The following is an 8,480-nucleotide window of genomic DNA, read 5'->3' as shown; positions in this document are numbered from 1 at the left end:
AAGATACATGATAAACCTGGAAACTGGAACATCAGAAAGCAAAGAAGCTCTCAAAAAGTACTAAATTCATGTCAGACTCAGAAGCCAACCCAAATATGTTCCCATCAGCCAAAGATGGAACAACTATGCATCAATAGGAATAATAACTATAATGGATTAAAATACACCAAATGTGTTTAAATTCATGAATTCACAATGATACTTTTAAAATATTATTGGTCATCTTTGGAGGATGCTAGAGAATCATCTCATTATTTGATAATTGGCTTGAAAAAGAAATAATTAAGCATTTATCCTGACTTTCTTAAGTGAAATATACTTCAATGAAATGAGACAGTTATAGAAAGAATGAGAGAATTAGACTTCACCATGGTGAATTAATGGATATAGAAAGTGATCATCAACAGGCGATACCATTATAACAAGAGAGATGACCAACCGGCTGTGGTGGCTCATGCCTGTAATCCCAGCACTTTGGGAGGCTGAGGCAGGTGGACCACTTAAGTCCAGGAGTTCAAGACCACCCTGGGCAACATGGCAAGACACTGTCTCTACAAAAAATACAAAATTAACCAAGCATGGTGGCGCATGCCTGTGGTCCCAGCTACTTGAAAGGCTGAGGTGGGAGGATCCCTTGAGCCTGGGAGGCAGAGGTTTCAGTAAGCTATGATCGTACCACTGCACTCCAACTTGGGCAACAGAGTGAGACCCTGTTTCAAAAAGAGAGAGAGAGAGAGAGAGATAACTAGTCAATATGCGTCTCTTGTCTACTATGTGATGGTCTTGCAAAAAAAAAAAAAAAAGAATAAAATTTGAATACGATCAACCTCTAGATAAGACTATCTATTTGTAGGAAATGCAAAGGATAGAAAAACGTGTTTGACAACATCATAGGGATGTAACCAGCAATATGCATACTGTGGGAAACTGTACAGGACAAATGACCTGGGTTTTGCAACAACAAATAAAATGTAAGAAAAACCATTATAGAGGAGAATCTATAGATTAAATACATGTAAAGAAATATCAACCATTTACAATGTGGTGCACCTTGTGGTGTATAGACCCTATGGTTACCTCATGATTCCTGTCACTTGGTATTCATGCCTTTCATAATTCCCTCTCCTTGAGAATGGACAGGACCTATGACTTGCTTCTAGCCAAAGAATATAGCAAAGGTGAAGGAATTTTGTATATATAGTCAAAATCACAGATCAGTTGATTTTGAGTTAATCAAAAGGAATACTGTAGTCAACTGTAACACAATGGTAAGTATTTGTGTATCTAAACATAGAAAAAGTATAGTATAAAAGTTAAAACTGGTATACCTGTACAGGGTACTTACCATGAATGGAGCTTGCAGAACTGAAAGATGCTCTGGTTGGGTCAGTGAGTGAGTGGTAAGTGAATCTGAAGGCCTAGGACATTAGTATATACTACTACAGACTTTATAAACACTGTATATTTAGGCCACGGTAATTTTTTTCAAAATGTTTTTCTTTCCCTAATAATAAATTAACCTTAGCTTACTGTAATTTTTACCTTATAAACTTTTCGTGTTTTAAATTTTTTAGAACTGTTTTACTCTTTTTTAAAATAACACTTAGCTTAAAATACAATCACATTGTACAGCTATACAAAATATTTTCTTTCTTTATATCCTTACTATATAAGCTTTTTTCTATTATATTTAAATATTTTATTTTACTTTTTTTCAACTTTTTGTTAAAAACTAAGACAGAAACACACAGGGTCAGGATCATCGAGATGTCACTAGGCAATAGGAATTGCATCTCTGTTATAATCCTATGGGACCACTGTCATATATGCAGTCTCTCATTGACTAAAACATTTTTACATGGCACATAATTGTAATAACAAAAAACTTCCCACAGAGGAGTGAAATGAACATGTAGGTCTATGATGCCCAAAGAACCCCCAATAGGCTGAACATTAAAAGATCTTCACTGAGATACATTATAATCAAATTATCTAAAGTCAAGGACAAGGAGAATTCTGAATGCAACAAGAGAAAAGAGAGTATGTGTAAACTATCATATATCAGAGAATTCCCATAAGACTATCAGTAGCTTTCTCACCAGAAACCTTTCAAGCTAGGAAAGAGTGGGATGACATATTCAAAGTACTGAAAGAAAAAAATTGTTGTCCAAGAATACTAAACCTGGAAAAAATATTCTTTAAAAAGGAAGGAGAGATAACATCTTTCCCAGACAAATAAAAACTGAGGGAGTTCATCACTAGATCTGCCTTATAAGAAATGTTCAAGGGAGTTCTTCAAATTGAAATGAAAACATGCTAAACAACATCATACATATCAAAGTATAAATCTCACTGGTGAAGGCAAATATATAGACATATACAGATTAATATAACACTCTAGGGGATGATGCATAATTTGATTTTAACCCTGATATAAAAGTTAAAAGATAAGAATATGTTAATGGATACACAATATAAAAAGAAGCTAACTCTGACTAAAAGATTAAAAAGCGTTGGGGCAGGGGGAGTAAAGGTGTAGTGTTTTGGGGTGGGATTGTACTTAAGCTGTTATCAACCTAAAATAGAAGGGTGTAACTACAAGATATTTATGCAAGCCTCAAGGTAACCACAAAGAAAAAGCCTATAATACATTTAAAAAAGATAAAGGGAAAAGACAATACAAGAAAGTCACTATAAAAAAAAATCACCAAATAACAAAGGAAGACAGCAAGAGAGGAAAAGGGGGCAAAACAACTACAAAATAGACAGAAAACAATTAACAAAATGGCAATAGTAAGTTCTCACTTATCAATAAGTACCTTAAATGTAAAAGAATTAAAATAACTAATCAAAAAGCACAGAGTGGCTGAATGGATAAAAATACAAAACAGGATCCAGCAATATGCTCTCTACAATAGACTGCGTTTAGATTTTAAAAGACACATAGTCTGAAGTGAAGGGATGGAAAAAGATATTTCATGCAAATGGTAACCAAATGAAAGCAGGAATGGTGATACTTATATCAGAAAAAGTAGATTTTATGTCTAAAACTGTCTATAATACATGAAATGTCATTAAATAATGACAAAGGGGTGAGTTCAACAGGAAGATTTAGCAATTATAAATATATACACACCCAACATCAGAGCACCTAAATATAATGCTATGGTTTGAATGCTTTTGTCTCCTCAAAAACCCATGTTGGGTAGGACATGGTGGCTCATGCCTGTAATTCCGACATTTTGGGAGGCCAAGGCAGGTGGATCACTTGAAGTCAGGAGTTCAAGACCAGCCTGGGCAACATAGTGAAATCCTATCTCTACAGAAAATACAAAAATTAGCTGGGCATAGTGGCACACACCCATAGTCCCAGCTACTATGGAGGCTGAGATGGGAGGCTTGCTTAAGCCTGGGAGGTTGAGCCATGATCATGCCACTGCACCCCAGCCTGGGTGACAGAGTGAGACCCTGTCTTAAAAAAAAAAAAAAAAGAAAGAAAGAAAGAAAGAAAAAGAAAAGAAAAATGTTGAAACTTAATCCCCAATGCAAATAGCATTGGGAGGTGGGGCCTACTGGGAGGTGTTTAGGTCATGAGGATTCCACCCTGATGAGCGAATTAATTCTGCTATAAAAAGGGCTTTTAGGAGTGAGTTCACTCTCTCTTCTGCTATTCTGCCATTTCTGCAATGTGAGGATGCAGCAAGAAGGCCCTCACCAGACACTAAATGCCAATGCCTTGATCTTGGAATTCCCAGCCTTTAGAGCTGTGAGAAATAAATTTCTGCTATTTATAAATTACCTAGTCGCAGGTATTCTGTTGTAGCAGCACAAAATGGACTAAGACACATGTAAAGCAAATATTGACCGATCTGAAGACAGATATTGGCAACAATACAGTAAGAGTAGAGGGCTTCAATACCTCACTTACAATAATAGATAAAACATTCAGACAGAATATCAATAAAAAAACAACTGACTTGAATGACACTACAGACCAGACGTACCTAAGTGACATACATAAAACTTTCTGCCCAAGAGCAGAAGAATACACATTCTTCTCAAATGCACACAGAACGTTCTCAAGGATAGATCACATGTTAGGTCACAAAACAAATCTTAACAAATTTACGATCAAAATAATTTCAAGTATCTTTTCTGACCACAATGGAATGAGACTAGAAATCAATAATAGCAAGAAAACCAGAAAATTAATTAGAAAAAAAAACAGAAAATTCACCAATATGTAGAAACTAAACTACACGCTTTTGAACAACCATTTGGTCAAACAGAAAATCAAAATAAATTTTTAAAGTATCTCGAGACAAACAAAAATGAAAACAAACATACCAAAAACATATGGGATACAGCAAAAGCAGTACTAGCAGGGATAAATGTCTACATTAAGAAAGAAGAAAGATCTCAAATAAACAAACTAATTTTACATCTCAAAAAACTGGAAAAAGAACAACAAACTAGGCCCAAAGTTAGCAGAAGGAAGGAAATTATAAAGATTAGAGGAGAAATAGAGAATTAGAAAACAGAAAAAATTAACAAAACTAAGAGTTGATTTCTTGAAAAGATAAACCAACCTTTAGCTAGAATAACTAAGAAAAAAGAGAGAAGGTACAAATAAATAAAATCAGAAATGAAAAGGAGATATTACAGCAGAAATGTCAGACATTGCCTGAGAAACAAAAAGGATCACAAAGGACTATTATGAATAATTATATGGCAACAAAGTGGGCAGCTTAGAAGAAATGGATAACTTTCTAGAAACATATAGCCTAGCAAAACTGAATCAAAAAGAAATAGGAAGCCTGAACAGACCAATTACAAATAAGGACTTTGAATCAATAATAAAAAATCTCCCAACAAAGAAAAGCCCAGGACTAGGTGCCTTCATGGGTAAATTCTACCAAACATAGAAGAAGGAGAAGGAGAAGGAGGAGGAGGAGGAGAAGGAGGAGAAGGAGAAGGAGGAGAAGGAGAAGGAGGAGAAGGAGGAGAAGGAGAAGGAGGAGGAGAAGGAGGAGAAGGAGAAGGAGGAGGAGAAGGAGGAGAAGGAGGAGGAGAAGGAGGAGAAGGAGGAGAAGAAGAAAGAAGAAGAAGGGGAAGGGAAGGGGAAGGGGAAGGAGAAGGGAAGGGGAAGGGGAAGGAGAAGGGAAGGGGAAGGGGAAAGGGAAGGGGAAGGGAAAGGGGAAAGGGAAGGGAAAGGGGAAGGGAAAGGAGAAAAGGAGGAGAAGGACAATGAGAAGAAGAGGAGAAGGAGAAGGAGAAGAAGGCACACCTCCAAATTCATTCTATGAGGCCAGCATCACATTGATACTAAAACCAGACAAAAACACTACAAGAAAATAAAACCATAGGCCAATATCCCTGATGAACACAGATGCAAAAATCATTAATAAAATACTAAAAAACTGAATTCAAATGATCATATACCATGACCATGTGGGATTTATCCTGGGATGGAAGGGTGATTCAACAACCTTCTAAATTAAATCAATGTGACACAATACATTAACAACATGAAAGAAAAAATAATCATCTCAATAGACACAAAAAAAGCATTTGACAAAGTTCAATATCTATTCATAATTAATAGAACAAAATTCTCAACAAGATGGGTATAGAGGGAACTTACCTCAAACAATAAAGACCATATATAAAAACCACACAGTTAATACCATAATCAATGGGGAAAACTGAAAACTTTCCCTCTAAGATCAGGTAGAAGTCAAAGATGCCAAAGCCACTTCTTTTCCACATTGTTTTGGAAGTCCTAGCCAGAGCAATTAGACAAGAAAAAGAAGTTAAAAGACATCCAAATTGTAAAAGAAGTTAAATCATCTCTGTTTTTGGATACCATGATCTTATGAATAGGAGAAACCCTTAAAAAGCCACCCAAAATTTGTAGAATAAATACATGAATTCAGTACAGTTGCAAGATACAAAACCAACCCACACAAATCAGCTGTGTTTCTATCCACTAACAACAAACTAGCAGGAAAATAAATTAAGAAATAAACTCATTTACAATAGTGTCAAAAAGAATAAAATCATAGGAATAAGTTTAACCAAGGAGGGAAAGGTCTGTATGCTGAAAACTATAAAATGCTGATGAAAAAAAAATGAATAAGACACAAATAAATGGGAAGATATCCTGTGCTTATGGATTGGAAGAATTAATATTGTTAAAATGTCCATACTACCCCCAAGTGATCTACAGATTCACTGCAATCTCTATCAAAACTATAATAACATTTTCCACAGAGATTGAAAAAACAATCCTAAACTTTGTATGGAACCACAAAGGATGGTGAATAGACAAAGTAATCTTGAGAAAGAAAGACAAAGCTGGAGCATCACACATCTTTTTCTTTCTTTCTTTCTTTTTTGGAGATGGAGATCTTGCCATGTTGCCCAGGCTGGTCTCAAACTCCTAGGCTCTAGCAATCCTCCCACCTTAGCCTCTGGAGTAGCTGGGATTACATGCAGAAGAATGAAATTACACCCATATCCTACACCATACACAAAATATAACTCAAAGTGAATTAAAGACTTAATGTAATGCCTGAAACCATAAAACTCCTGGAAGAAAATATAAGGGTTTGCTCCTTGACATGGTTTTGGCAATGATTTTTTTTTGCTATGACACCAAAAGCACATGTAACAAAGCAAAAATAAACAAGTGGTACTACATCAAACTGAAACCTTTCTGCATAAAATATATACAAACTATATATCTAATATATTTAAGGAACTCATACAACTCAATAGCAAAAATCAACCTGATTTTAAAATAGGCAAAAGACCCAAATAGACATTTTTTTCCAAAGAAGACATACAAATAGCCAACAGATATACGAAAAGGTGCTCAACATCACTAATCATTAGGAAAGTGCAAATCAAAACCACAATAAGGTGTTATCTCACACCTGTTAGAATAGCTATTATCAAGAGGACAAGAGATAGCAAGTGTTGGTGAGGATGTGGAGAAAAGGGAACCCTTGCATACTATTGGTGGGAATGTAAACTGGTATGGCCATTATAAAAAACAGTATGGGTGTTTGTCAAAAATTAAAAATAGAACAATCTTGTGATCCAGCAATCCCACTTCTGGGTATATATTCCAAAGGAAATGAAATCCATACCTCAAAGAAATATCTGCACCCCCCTGTTTATTGCAGCATTATTCACAATAGGATAGCCAATACATGGAAACCCCTGTCGGGTTTTTCTCAACTTACTTTCAGTGACACCTTACTTCCATTTAAACCAATTCCTTGTAATAGATCAACCACTCCTTGTAATAAATCAACCAACTTTTAAGGTAACTGGACTCAATCTCTGAGAGACTTTTTAGATGTCAAACACTATAGGCCAGAAGAACAAAAAGCTAAACTCCGTATCGTATCATTCCTAAAGATGGAGATTGCTCTCTCCACTGAAACAATACTTGGGAATATTTTGTGAATTTTGAGTTTTAGAACTGATCTTTCACCAAAATGGAATTGAGAAAGTTTTGAGGAAGAGATGGTATATATTCAGAGGCTACCTCACTTTTGTACAACTTACCAAAAAGGCATATTATACAGACTCAATCCAAAGTTCTTTAGGTTTAGATCTACCTGAGGGTACCTATTACTAAAAGTGTCAATGCTTGGCACCAGACCACTCTTGCTAAATGGTTCAACACATTATGATACTATTTGACACTCTATAGGGGTTATTTTATTTTGGTCAAAGACTGATCACTGGAAGACCCCTGATGACCAGTATTCAGGCTGGGTGCAGTGGCTCACACCTGTAATCCCAGCACTTTGGGAGGCCGAGTCAGGTGGATCACCTGAGGTCAGGAGTTCGAGACCAGCCTGGCCAACATGGTGAAACCCCGTCTCTACTAAAAATACAAAAATTAGCCAGGCGTGCTGGCAGGTGCCTGTAATCCCAGCTACTCGGGAGGCTGAGGCAGGAGAATTGCTTGAACCCAGGAGGCAGAGGTTGCAGTGACCCAAGATTATGCCATTGCACTCCAGCCTTGGTGACAAGAGCAAAACTCCGTCTCAAAAAAAAAAAAAAAAATACCTTGGTCAGCAGTAGGGTGTAGATATCAGAGTAGGGTGATCCATCAGTGGATGTGTACTTGATACTGGCGAGGGTACGAGCTTCTCAGGTAAGAAAAGGGCACAGTAACAGAGTAAGGGTTAAAGTCAGAGGTCATCTGTGGCCAGGAATAGGGATCAGATTGTCCTTTGGGTATCGCTCAAGTGGTATTAGTGGTTCAGAGGTGATGAGTGCACGTCCTGCGTGTGGGGAACAGGTCCAGGTGTGTCCCATGGTACCTTTGGTGGAGGACGTGGGTGACAGATGAGGGCGTCTCTCTCTGCAGATGGTGGCAGGTGGTTTGCTGCTCCACAGGGTGAGGAGACACAGGCTGAGGATGGTCCTGGTGGGTGGTCCTCGCAGATCCTCGTCGA

This window comes from Macaca nemestrina, chromosome X (genome assembly GCF_043159975.1).
Source record: "Macaca nemestrina isolate mMacNem1 chromosome X, mMacNem.hap1, whole genome shotgun sequence".
In the NCBI taxonomy this organism is placed as follows: domain Eukaryota; kingdom Metazoa; phylum Chordata; class Mammalia; order Primates; family Cercopithecidae; genus Macaca; species Macaca nemestrina.
The sequence above is the reverse complement of the archived record's forward strand: the minus strand, read 5'-3'. Positions refer to the sequence as shown.